The sequence below is a fragment of the Brassica oleracea genome, chromosome C1, assembly GCF_000695525.1.
Source record: "Brassica oleracea var. oleracea cultivar TO1000 chromosome C1, BOL, whole genome shotgun sequence".
In the NCBI taxonomy this organism is placed as follows: Eukaryota; Viridiplantae; Streptophyta; class Magnoliopsida; order Brassicales; family Brassicaceae; genus Brassica; species Brassica oleracea.
The window spans coordinates 20948048-20958898 of NC_027748.1; positions in this window are offsets into that span (position 1 = coordinate 20948048).

A 10851-nucleotide genomic window follows, 5' to 3' on the forward strand; every position below is an offset into this window, starting at 1 on the left:
CATGCGGTGATTTTATTGTGTCGTAATCTTCTCGTATTTCTGGTTCTCCCACATCTGTGGCTTTACCCTTTCGTTTTACAATGTTCTCTCCTTCCTTGCTTGCTTCTTTATCTTGTCATTTATGACAGCGAAACAACAACAAATCAATTCATTATTACGGAAACCTAAAACAACATCACAGCAAATCGCTTGAATGGTAGTACTTTGACATACCGAAAGCTTGACTCTGGTGTTTGGCACTCGCCAGTCTTCTTCCAATGATAACACTCTAGATACCAGATCTACAAACTTCTCCACCTCACAGCCATTTCGTTCCAATGCGGCCACTCTAGATACTAGATTTCCAAGGGTACCTACGTGTGGAGGCTCCATATGAAACAATCTCTCTGGGTTCTTCCTCCGTTGTATAAAGAAATTTCCATCACCATCATCGATTTGTACTTGTTCTTCAGTTTCTGCAATATCACCACGTTTTTCACTTCCATCTGCTATGTTCTCTTGCTCGTTGCTTGCCACCTTCTTTGATTTCTTTGATTTCCACTGGCTTGCAACCCGCCTACGCTTGTTACATTCAATCGGTGTCAATGGGTACTCCGGCAGGGCTTGCCAAGTAATGGTACTCAGGGAATTGTCTTGGCGAAGGAACTCCAAAAGATTGTCAATCTCAGGATCCTCATCTTCTTGTTCCCAAACCGGATGAACTTCATCTACGCTTCGCGGGGACATACAAGTTACCTATACAACGAATTATGTGGTTGTCAAGAGCAATTAAAATACAAAGTTTTGATGAATCCATACGAGTTAACATACCTTCGCTTCCTCAAGTATAGAACCCAAGGAGAGCTTTCCATATTTGACCTGATAGGACGCCCAATTGCTTCTCCAAGACCGGGTATATAAGCGTAAGCCCAAACCTGGATTACTTGCACGAACCCCTTGCAGACATAACTGTCGTCCTTGATTTTCGTTGCAGTTGCGTCCTTAATTTGCTGAACAAGTTCAACGAAAGCCACTCTTCTCCAGGGATACTGCTCGAAAATCTCCAAATCCATAAGCAGCTTTGCTTTAGCAGGAGGGATAGCTTCTCTTCGATCAAGTGCAAGTAAACCGCCTGTCAAGATGGCCAAATAACACAGCCTAATCTGGTCTTCCCTGGACCAGGATCTGTAAACATCAGGAGACCGACAGAGTGTACGTATGTCCTCAGCGCTTGGGGTTGAACCGGTGCGTCTCAGGTTGAACAGCGCCCAAACATTATTACTTTTCTCAACATCTTCCACTACCATTGTATTGGGTAGTGGTTCACAGTTTAAACATGTGATATCTTCAAACTCAAATAACGAGAAACGAGCATGTTGTTTTTCTATCAAAAACCAAATCTCATGTTGTTTCTTGCAATAGAGTTGTCTAGAAAGAAAGTAATGAACCAATGTTGAGCTCCATGCAAACTCCAGATCCATGAACTTTATAATTATCCCTAGTGGTGACTTCTCAACATAATCCCACACTTCAACATTAACTACATCTTAGACTGCTTTCAGGGACTTGAAAGTGGAGCTGTAGTTTATAAAATTCGCTGGATCTGGCCTTGTTTCGTCAGAAAACAAACTGGAAGGGAACTCCATAGTACTCACCAGTTGGCAATATCAAACACCACTGACAACCCACAGAAACAGGGGAAATCTAATTCGGAAATTTGACGGAAGTGAACGTAAGTTTTGGAAATCCTTCACCTTATGCTAAGAAGCTAACAGCGAATAAACTTCGCTGAGATCGCCGGACGGGTACTGATGAATAAAAGATCTGGAATGGGAGAAGAAGAACAGAAGATGAATCCATGACGAAAAATAGAACCTAAATGAGAGGCACGTGACCCTCCACCCTTCTGTTAAAAAATGTACAATTACCTTTTCACCCTTAATTGATTCAAGCGAAATATTAACATGTTGGCAAGCTAACAAGTGAGTATTGGCAAGCTAGTAGGTGAGTATTGGGAAGCTAGCACTTGGTAGCCAATTGGTAAAAATCATATTTTGCACCCACAGTTCTCAAGTTCGATTTCATCCAAGGTTATTTAAATGATGCATCCATAGAGTGAATCTTCTTGTACGTCAATTTAATTCAATTTCTTAATGTCATGAGTAAGCAGAAAAAAACTTCAATACTAAAAGGAATTTAGTTCGTACCAATTTAAACAAAAGTTAACAAACACAAACTGGAAACTTGAAAAGGTTCGAAAAGTAAACTGCAATTTATCACCGACCTCCCTAACTAACAGTCTCAACCCTATTGATTAATATTAGAACCTCAGTGGCAGGACCCATGAACGAAGGAACAACAAAAGGCTCAGAAGGTAGTTCGCTGCTTGCACTATTAGCTCTGGCGATAATCGTTTGTTCAAATGACAATTAGCAGCTGAATATACTGTCAGCTTCCAGGAGAAGTTTCTCATTCAGGAACGTTAGGCGAAATACATCTTACATTGAAATGTGCACCATGTGGCTGGATGAGACGATTCACAACAATAAGTTCTCCCCTCCCCACTTTGTTACTTGAGAACTACCCTCTAATGATTAGCAAAGGGTATAGACCTGGTTTCTCCACATTCAATCATCTGCAGATCGTCAGAGTGGCCACTGCTGGCGTGGACATACAATTTACGGTATGTTCCAATGAACCTGCAGCCGCTAAATGGGCAGACTCAACGCCTTTCAAATGTACTGCTGTATTCGCACTACATCAAATGTCTTTGCATTGCAAAACATGTCACATTTGCGGGGTAACCAAACTCTGCGTTTGCACAAGGAACCTCAAGAACATGATTCTTATAACATTAAAAAGAGTTGGATCAATAACTATTTATCTAAAAGTACATGTAATTTATAGTTATACTAATGGCACCAATCCATGAAATGTAAAAATCTATAACAATAATAGGGTTCCATATACATACAGATACCTCGAGACGACATAAGCGTAGCCTAATGTTAGCGATGTAACTATCCAGAGATTGCAAATTGCTGTGGGGTCCAACTCCGACCATGTCGAGCCGTCTGAATCTGAGAGGGGGAAATGAAAAGGAATGAGCGAGTGTGAAGCCGTCTGCAGAGTGAAGTACTCTGAGTCATATAACCTAGTTTTGCTTATATATCATGGGGGCACTATGTACCCTTCTTGGCTGATTTAAGTAATGAGCCCATGAGGCCTCTGAATTTTTGGAGTTAGAGCAAGGGAAGAGGTGGTTAATGGCAAGGGAAAAACAACAATAACTGTTAGGAAGGAAATAGTCGTTTAATGGCAGTGGAATAGTAACTCAGCTGGTTAAACCATTGCAGCAAATCATATATTCATAAAGGTCTCTTTAAGCTTATTGTTTCCATATTACTGCTCCAAGATAACATACAATAAAACTAGATCCAAGATGAAAAATAGAACTTGGGGGACCAACTTGTAATAAAGGGAAAACTATAATCACTAAACGTTTCTCTAAAAAATTTACATATTACTACAGTTTAGTCCTTAATATTATTAATAATTAACTATAATCACTAAACTTTTAAAATTGTTAGCAAGGGAACAGGCGGGTAATGGCAAGGGAAGAGGTGGTTAATAGCAAGGGAAGAGGCGAGCAACAAGAATTGTTAGGAAGGATATAGCCGTTTAATGGCAGTGGAAAATCAACTCAGCTGGTTGAACCATTGCAGAAAATCATATATTCATAAAGATCTCTTTTAGCTTACTGTTTCCATAGTGCTGCTACAGATAACATAATATAAAACTAGGTCATCTCCGCAAAAGGCCGTTTCATATATGTTTCCCTTTCGTGAAAGGCCTTTCAACCACACAGGTTTGGTTCACATCATCCGACGCATTTCTCTTCCGAGTAGCTTCACCACACGCAGTGGATGTGGTAGCCCCCTCCTTTGATTCCTGTAGTTACGTATAGAATTAGCTAGGGCTACTTGATATTTGGCGATACTGCTAGTATTACAAAGTGTTACCTGCTCAACCAACGGTGGTTCTCCATCCTTTGTTGATGCACTCTTTTCCTTCGCTTCCTTCACTAAAAGCTTCCACCTCTCTAAGTCTTTTATCCATCTCATCAACCTTGTCAATGACAACCTTAATCCCCTTCTCGTCAGAATTCGTCAACCATTCTTCAATCAAAGTTCGAAAAAATATAATCTTCCTCCTCGACTTTATTCATCACCCCATCTCGGGCTTGCTCTTCTAAAATATCAACGTTTATCCCCTCTTTCCTAGCAGCAACATGTTTATTGTACAAATATTCAAACCATATTGACTTATGATTCGTGACGAGACGTTGTGTCCAACCGTCAACAATAAATCACCGACATCATGGTCTTCTTCTTCTTCGAAGATTCTCTCAAGCATAGATTCTTCGTCAACTGATGGGAGCAAGATACTTTCAATTACCTTCCATTTTAAATGTCATTTCAAACAATTCAATAACACTATTTGTTATGCAACATAAAAGTAATTTAGATTTAAATTAATGATAACCTTTGTTTTTCCAAGTGCTTTATTTATGTCCGAAAGTAGAAATCCTGTCATGGCACTTGGGATGTACTGAGACTTGCACATCCGGGGACAACTGCCCTCTGTGTGTCCTCTATGAAGTTTACGAAATTTCTTCTTCAATTGTGGAATTGCCTCAAACGGTAGAAGCTCCAAAGAAGTACAAAAACTTGGAAACGTGAACCCACCTTTGTTGACAACTCCACCAAAGTGATCCATAGCAGGAATGATATCCCTCATATTTTGATCAAATGATAATCTTCCCCAAGGAAACGTCTTACACATCTCAAGATCATTGACAGCTAGATAAGAATGCTAGATAAGAAGTAGAGTACACACATCTTCAACCTATCTGGACATGCTTCCATTTTCCGCAGCTTCTCTGCCACATCTTCATATGCCATTCTACTTCCTTTAGGAAACTGTCTTCTCGCAAAATCTAAGCCCCCAACTGTTCATAGTTATGCAGATAACGCTGACAGTTTAATTAACCAGATGTCAGCGTGTGTTCTCTGAGTGAATATCGGATGAGGGTCCTGTTGACTACGAACCAAGCTTCCTTTTTCTTCTCTGTACACACAGTTCGAAGTAAAAGCATCCACATTCCCATAACCTTGTGGTGTTTCTCCTGGGGCATGTGGAAGAAGTCTTTGAATTGATCGTGTGAGTCAAACCATCTCCTCTCGTCTGCTGTAAGCGGAACTTTTAAACCATTCAATGTCTTCACTGCCTTTTTGATGTAAACACCTAGTAGAGAGCTTGATTTCCTTCTTATACTCCGTCGGATTGAAGCACATCCTCTTTTGTTGCACTGGTTCCTTTCCATCCACCTGAAATACATTATTAAAGGTAGTGAAGTCACATGTAATACAATCGTTCAACAGCGAACACTGTAGTGTTTCCTAGTTCAACGATACATACCGTCTCATGAGCTATCGCCTGTTCTGCACTTCTACAGTAGCAGGCTGCATTGGCTCCCTCCCCGACTTTTGCAATACTTGTGTAACAAACGTACCAAAGGTTTTAAATGGCTTAACCGTCTGAACGACCATTGGATCCCGCTGGTTGACATAAATAGATCGGTGTCGTCTTTTTACGGACCATGGATCCCAAAACCCTAAATCTCGAAATTTCTAAATTTCGAATTTCAGAATGGTAAAGGTCTCATTTCTGAAATAATTTTCGTTTCGATATTTTGTTAATAATGTGAAAAGTGGTTTATTACAAATAGGTCCTAACCGATGTATCATAATGTGTCCATAATACGCCTTATAATTAAATAATGTGGCATGTATTAACTACACGAAGTTTTATGTTAATACCCACATATACGACTTATAATTAAATATGTTAACAACATCACAATCAGGTCTAATTGATTTTAACATTAGTTGTTGGGGTCAATCCGTAATATTATAATTTCTAAAACTAAACCCTGGTTAACAATATCCGGCCCGATCCATCCCGTAAACCCAACCCGACATAATCCTTCTTCCCAAATCGACTTCCTTTCTTCTTCTAGTCGTTCCTTTTAAAACACAAAGTGAGACAAAGAGAAAGAGAAATGGAATTGGGTGGAGGATCGAGCAATAAGATAAAGGGCAAGGCAAGTGAAGGCAATGTGCTTTGTTACTGTGGTTTACCAGAAACGATATCTCAATCTCTCTGAATCTTTAAAGCTTCAAACAAATCACAGATAATGGAACAATTCCCTGTTACCGCACTACCTGAGGATATCCAAGCCTATGTGGCCGAGTGTGTGGCCGCTAACTCCGTTGCAGATCTCTATCGATTGAGAGCAACATGCAAGTCTATGAAGGAACTAATAGACCGGGCCGGAATCTACGCAGCTTTAGATGTCTTTACCTTCCCTTCGTACTTACATGTGTCTAACTTGGTGATGTAAGCTTGCTACACTAATGGAAACCCGAGTACACTTTTCTTAAAGGGTGTACATGTGTTCTACACGTTCGACCTCCAAGATGAAGGACTTGCTTTGATTAAGAGAGCAGCAGATGCAGGATTCGAGTGTGCTTTGTACACCTATGCTATGACACTGAAGGTGTTTTGGGACAATGAGGAGCATTTCTCTGGTTTTACTAGGGAATCTTTTGAAAGAATAGGCAAGATTGTTAGATCTCTAGAGTGGGGTTGTGGTAAATCTCACGCCGTAGCGGTTCTAGTGAAGACGTATGAGTTCATCTCTAACGTAATGCCATTGTTCTATAATTGCCAATGTACTCCATGGCTGGAGCGAAATTGGGATCTTTGGCACATTAAGGACAATAAGGGTAAAAATTTGTGTGACCGGTGCTTTTGGATCAAAGAGTTAGGTCTTTTTTACCGTGATTTTAAGCCGATTATATACCTCTTTTAGTTTGTAAAATACAGTAATATTAATCTCAATATTAACTTTGATTTATGCACTTGGACAGAGTAATGTTGAGTTACAAACTTTAGTATTGTAATAAAGCTCTTTTCTCTTGATTACAAGTTAAAAATAAAGCTCTTTTCTCTTGATTACATGCTAAAAATAGTTGATTAACTTTATTGGCCGGCGGTTGCCTTGTTGATCAACTTGTATCCTTGCTATATTATTTTTCGTTGTGTTTTAAGTCTATCTCCTTCTTCCTTATCTCGTCAACTCAAATCATAATTCCAAATCGATGTCAAAAGGTTGAAGCAAAAAATGAAGTACCATTGGGGTTAAATATGAAGCAAAAAGTGGAAAATGAAGCACCATTAGTAATTTAACCCAACTGCTTTGTTTTAATAATAATACAACATAAATAAACACAACATGAAGAAACAAACACATAACACAATAATGACGACACTTGAGCTTCCAACACAACCATCACTCTATCCTGATGAGTCGTCCGATTCAAGTGCGAAGAACCTTTCACGCAACGCATTAACTTCAGGTACATCAGGGTTCCACAGTACATGGTTGTATTCGTGCATACCTGTAAGAAAAACTAAACTTGGGGGTAAATTAATACATATTAATGCAGTATGCAATTTAAGAAAATGAAGAAGAACAAACTAATACCATCTGGGAATTGATTAATATGCCAAAATCGTAATAAGCATATTTCAGGATGTCCGGCTTGTTGATAATGAAAACGAATTTTCTTAAACTGAACGACAATGTCACCTACTGCTTGGCATTCGACTCTACGTTCCCTATGTATAACAAACATATTATGACAATACATATAATATTTATGTAGTATTATACAGTGTTAATGAGTATACCTATCATCTTCTATTGTGAAACTCAGAAATGGAAGGTCGTTGAACTTTGTTTCTTCATTAAAAAAAAATTGGATTGATGCACAACTAACTACCACGCCTATAACATCTGAAATAAATAGTGTCATTAAACATACACAAGATTATAATTTTAATTAATAAACTGAAACGTAACTTATATAAGTACGAACTGTTATTACTTAACAGAAATTTTGAAGTCAAGCCTCCTATGTATAATATCAGCGAAAGAGGCTGGATGGAAGTACAACAAAGTTGATACAGAAGGAATGTGCTTAATAATCGTTGATATAGTGAACTTGAGTTTAAAGATATTGTTGGTTGTCCTGGTTCTACCAACGTTTGTCATTATCCTAAAATCTTTGACAGAATACCAATTGTTTACCCGGAAGTCACCGACAAAGTATAAAACACATTCATGAGGAATAGTTTCTTGAGTTTTCTTCCCCTGAAATAGAAGTTGTACATCAATACAAGAATACATTTTGTACATGCTACCAAAATATTCTATAAAAATAACAACAAATATTTTAACAAAAGACCCTTTTAACAATATATAGCAGAGAGCTAAAAATTTAGTAACACAACCTCAAAATCGACGAAAATCAACTTCAAGTTGTACAATCGAGGAGATGATAATTTGATTTTCCATCTTCATAGTAGCTTAACTTGAATCAGTTGAGTGTCTTCTTGGCTGGGGTTCAGCGTGGACAGATATGTATAAGTTATCATGTTGGTTAGAAGTGAAGAGAACAATTTTCACAACTATGAACATCATATAAATAATAATGGAAAACTGTGCGAAAATGGTTGATTAACGTTATTGGCCGGCTGTTTCCTTGCCGATGCAACTTGTTGCCTTGCCATTTCCTTTTTTTTGTGGTCTTTCACGACGCCCAAAGCTAGAACAATCAGCTTTTACAAAAGAATTTTTTTGTTTATACAGTGTTTACCACAACTGTTTTTTTTGGATCAAATGTTTACCACTACTGTTAAGTTTCTTATCTTGCAAACTCAAATCATAATTCCAATCGATGTCCACAAGGACAGAATTACAAACGCAATAATTTTTAAAATCAATAATTTTAGTTAAAATCATACATCAATAATTTTTAAAAATATATACAATGGAATTAAATCATTCAAATTATATTAACATCACATAAATTTTTTTTTTTGCTAAAAAAAAGGGTTAAACCCGGGTCTATTAAAGACACAGACCTAACCCCCCGGGTGGGAGGTGCAGCCCACGGATAGATCCTCTCCCGGGTATTCAAATGGGCCGAAATGCAATAGCCCATATCCGTGTAGGTGACCAGGAAAATATGACTTAGTTTCGCATGGTAGGTGGATCGAACTTGAAATGTGGTGACATCCCAAACCCTTCCCCTTACCACTTGACCACAAGCTCCCGGTCACATCACATAAATTTTGATGAGATGAAAAATCTAAGGATTAAAATTATAAAGAAACAAATTTTGATAGGAATACTTGAAAGAAACCAACGTGCAAGAAATAAAATTAGTTAATTTTATTTAAATTAAGAAAAAAATTTCAACCGCTAGAAGTCTAAATTCAAAGCTTAATAAAAGCGAAATTCTTGCATGAAACTAGTCGGAGAGTATTAAATCTCTTCGACAAGACAACTGTTCTACCATATCCTTTTTACATCGATTTGGGAAATTGCACCATAAACGTTTATTTAAATTTATATATTATATGATCGTTAAGCTTTTAATATAGTCAAATTTTGTGATTTGATTTGACAAGAGAAGGAACTTAAAATGGTAGAGTTTTGACATAAAAATGGGATAGGCATGATAAATTTATGAAAAGTAGGTTGCTTTATAGGGGGAGTAGCTGTCCAAACGGAATGATTACGTCTGCCTGAGGAGTGCAAACAACCCATATAGTATTGTCGAAAATAATCCTCTTAAAACAATTCTTCGAAACCCTTTCTCTCACAACTGTGGTTTTTTAATCTAGCGGTTCCCTTACTGAAACATCATTGCCTTGCCATCTCTTTTCCATATGTCTTTCCCGTCTGCCATCATTGCTTTGCTAAATCGAACATAAAATTCTAAGAAACTAATAATTTCATGTTCTTTATTATTAACATTCAGTTAGATAAAAGTAATAAAGTAAGATTTGAAATTAATTGGATGAAATTAACTCTTCTAATTTATTTAAGTAAAAATAGCATTAAATAAAAGTTAAGGATTGGTTTGTAAAGAGTTCATCTTCAAAAAATGAAGAACTGAACATTATCTTCAAATTCTTCAAAATTTGAAGAAATAAAGAAAAAAATGAAGTACTGATACCACTCAAATTACCCTAAAGAGTAATTTATACTCTATCAGATAAGAGGTCGAGTTGTAGTACTTAAGGATCAAATTCACATGGAGCTAGGGAACCTAAGGATTCTAATATGATTTGTTAAGCAAAGATGTTTTAAGAGTTTTAAAAGTAAATTGCAGTTTTATATTGAACAAGTGTTTGTTCAATATCAGATTTTTGGGGTTTTGGTGCTTAAAAAGAAAATAGCTAGACTTAGGGTTTTTATTCAGGAAAGTTGAAATTATAATCCAATAGATGCCTAATGAGTTGCATGCATGATAATGTAAAGCTCAACTATTTGATCAACAAGTCTTTCGGCTCTTGCGGGCATTGACTTGTTGTCTATTAACTAGATCTATGATCTCAGCTCTCGTTATATTGATCTATAGAAAGTGTCGATCGATATTCCAATGGGCGTATCGATCGATACACCTTTTGCACCGTCGATCTATTATTCAAGTGTGATATCGATCGACGCGCTCTAGTCAAGCTTTATGCAGGTTGAATGAATGCTTACTAAGCTCACTAGATCAGCTCTCGCCTTGCTCATAGCAAAAAACATAGCTCTATTAGAATGTTTTCAAGATGAGAATTAAGCTATTTCTTTTATCAATCAATCCAAGGGCATGTTATAGGTAGTTAATCTAGACATATGCATTAATGAACAATCCTAAAGATGATTATCACAACTCATCAATCTAT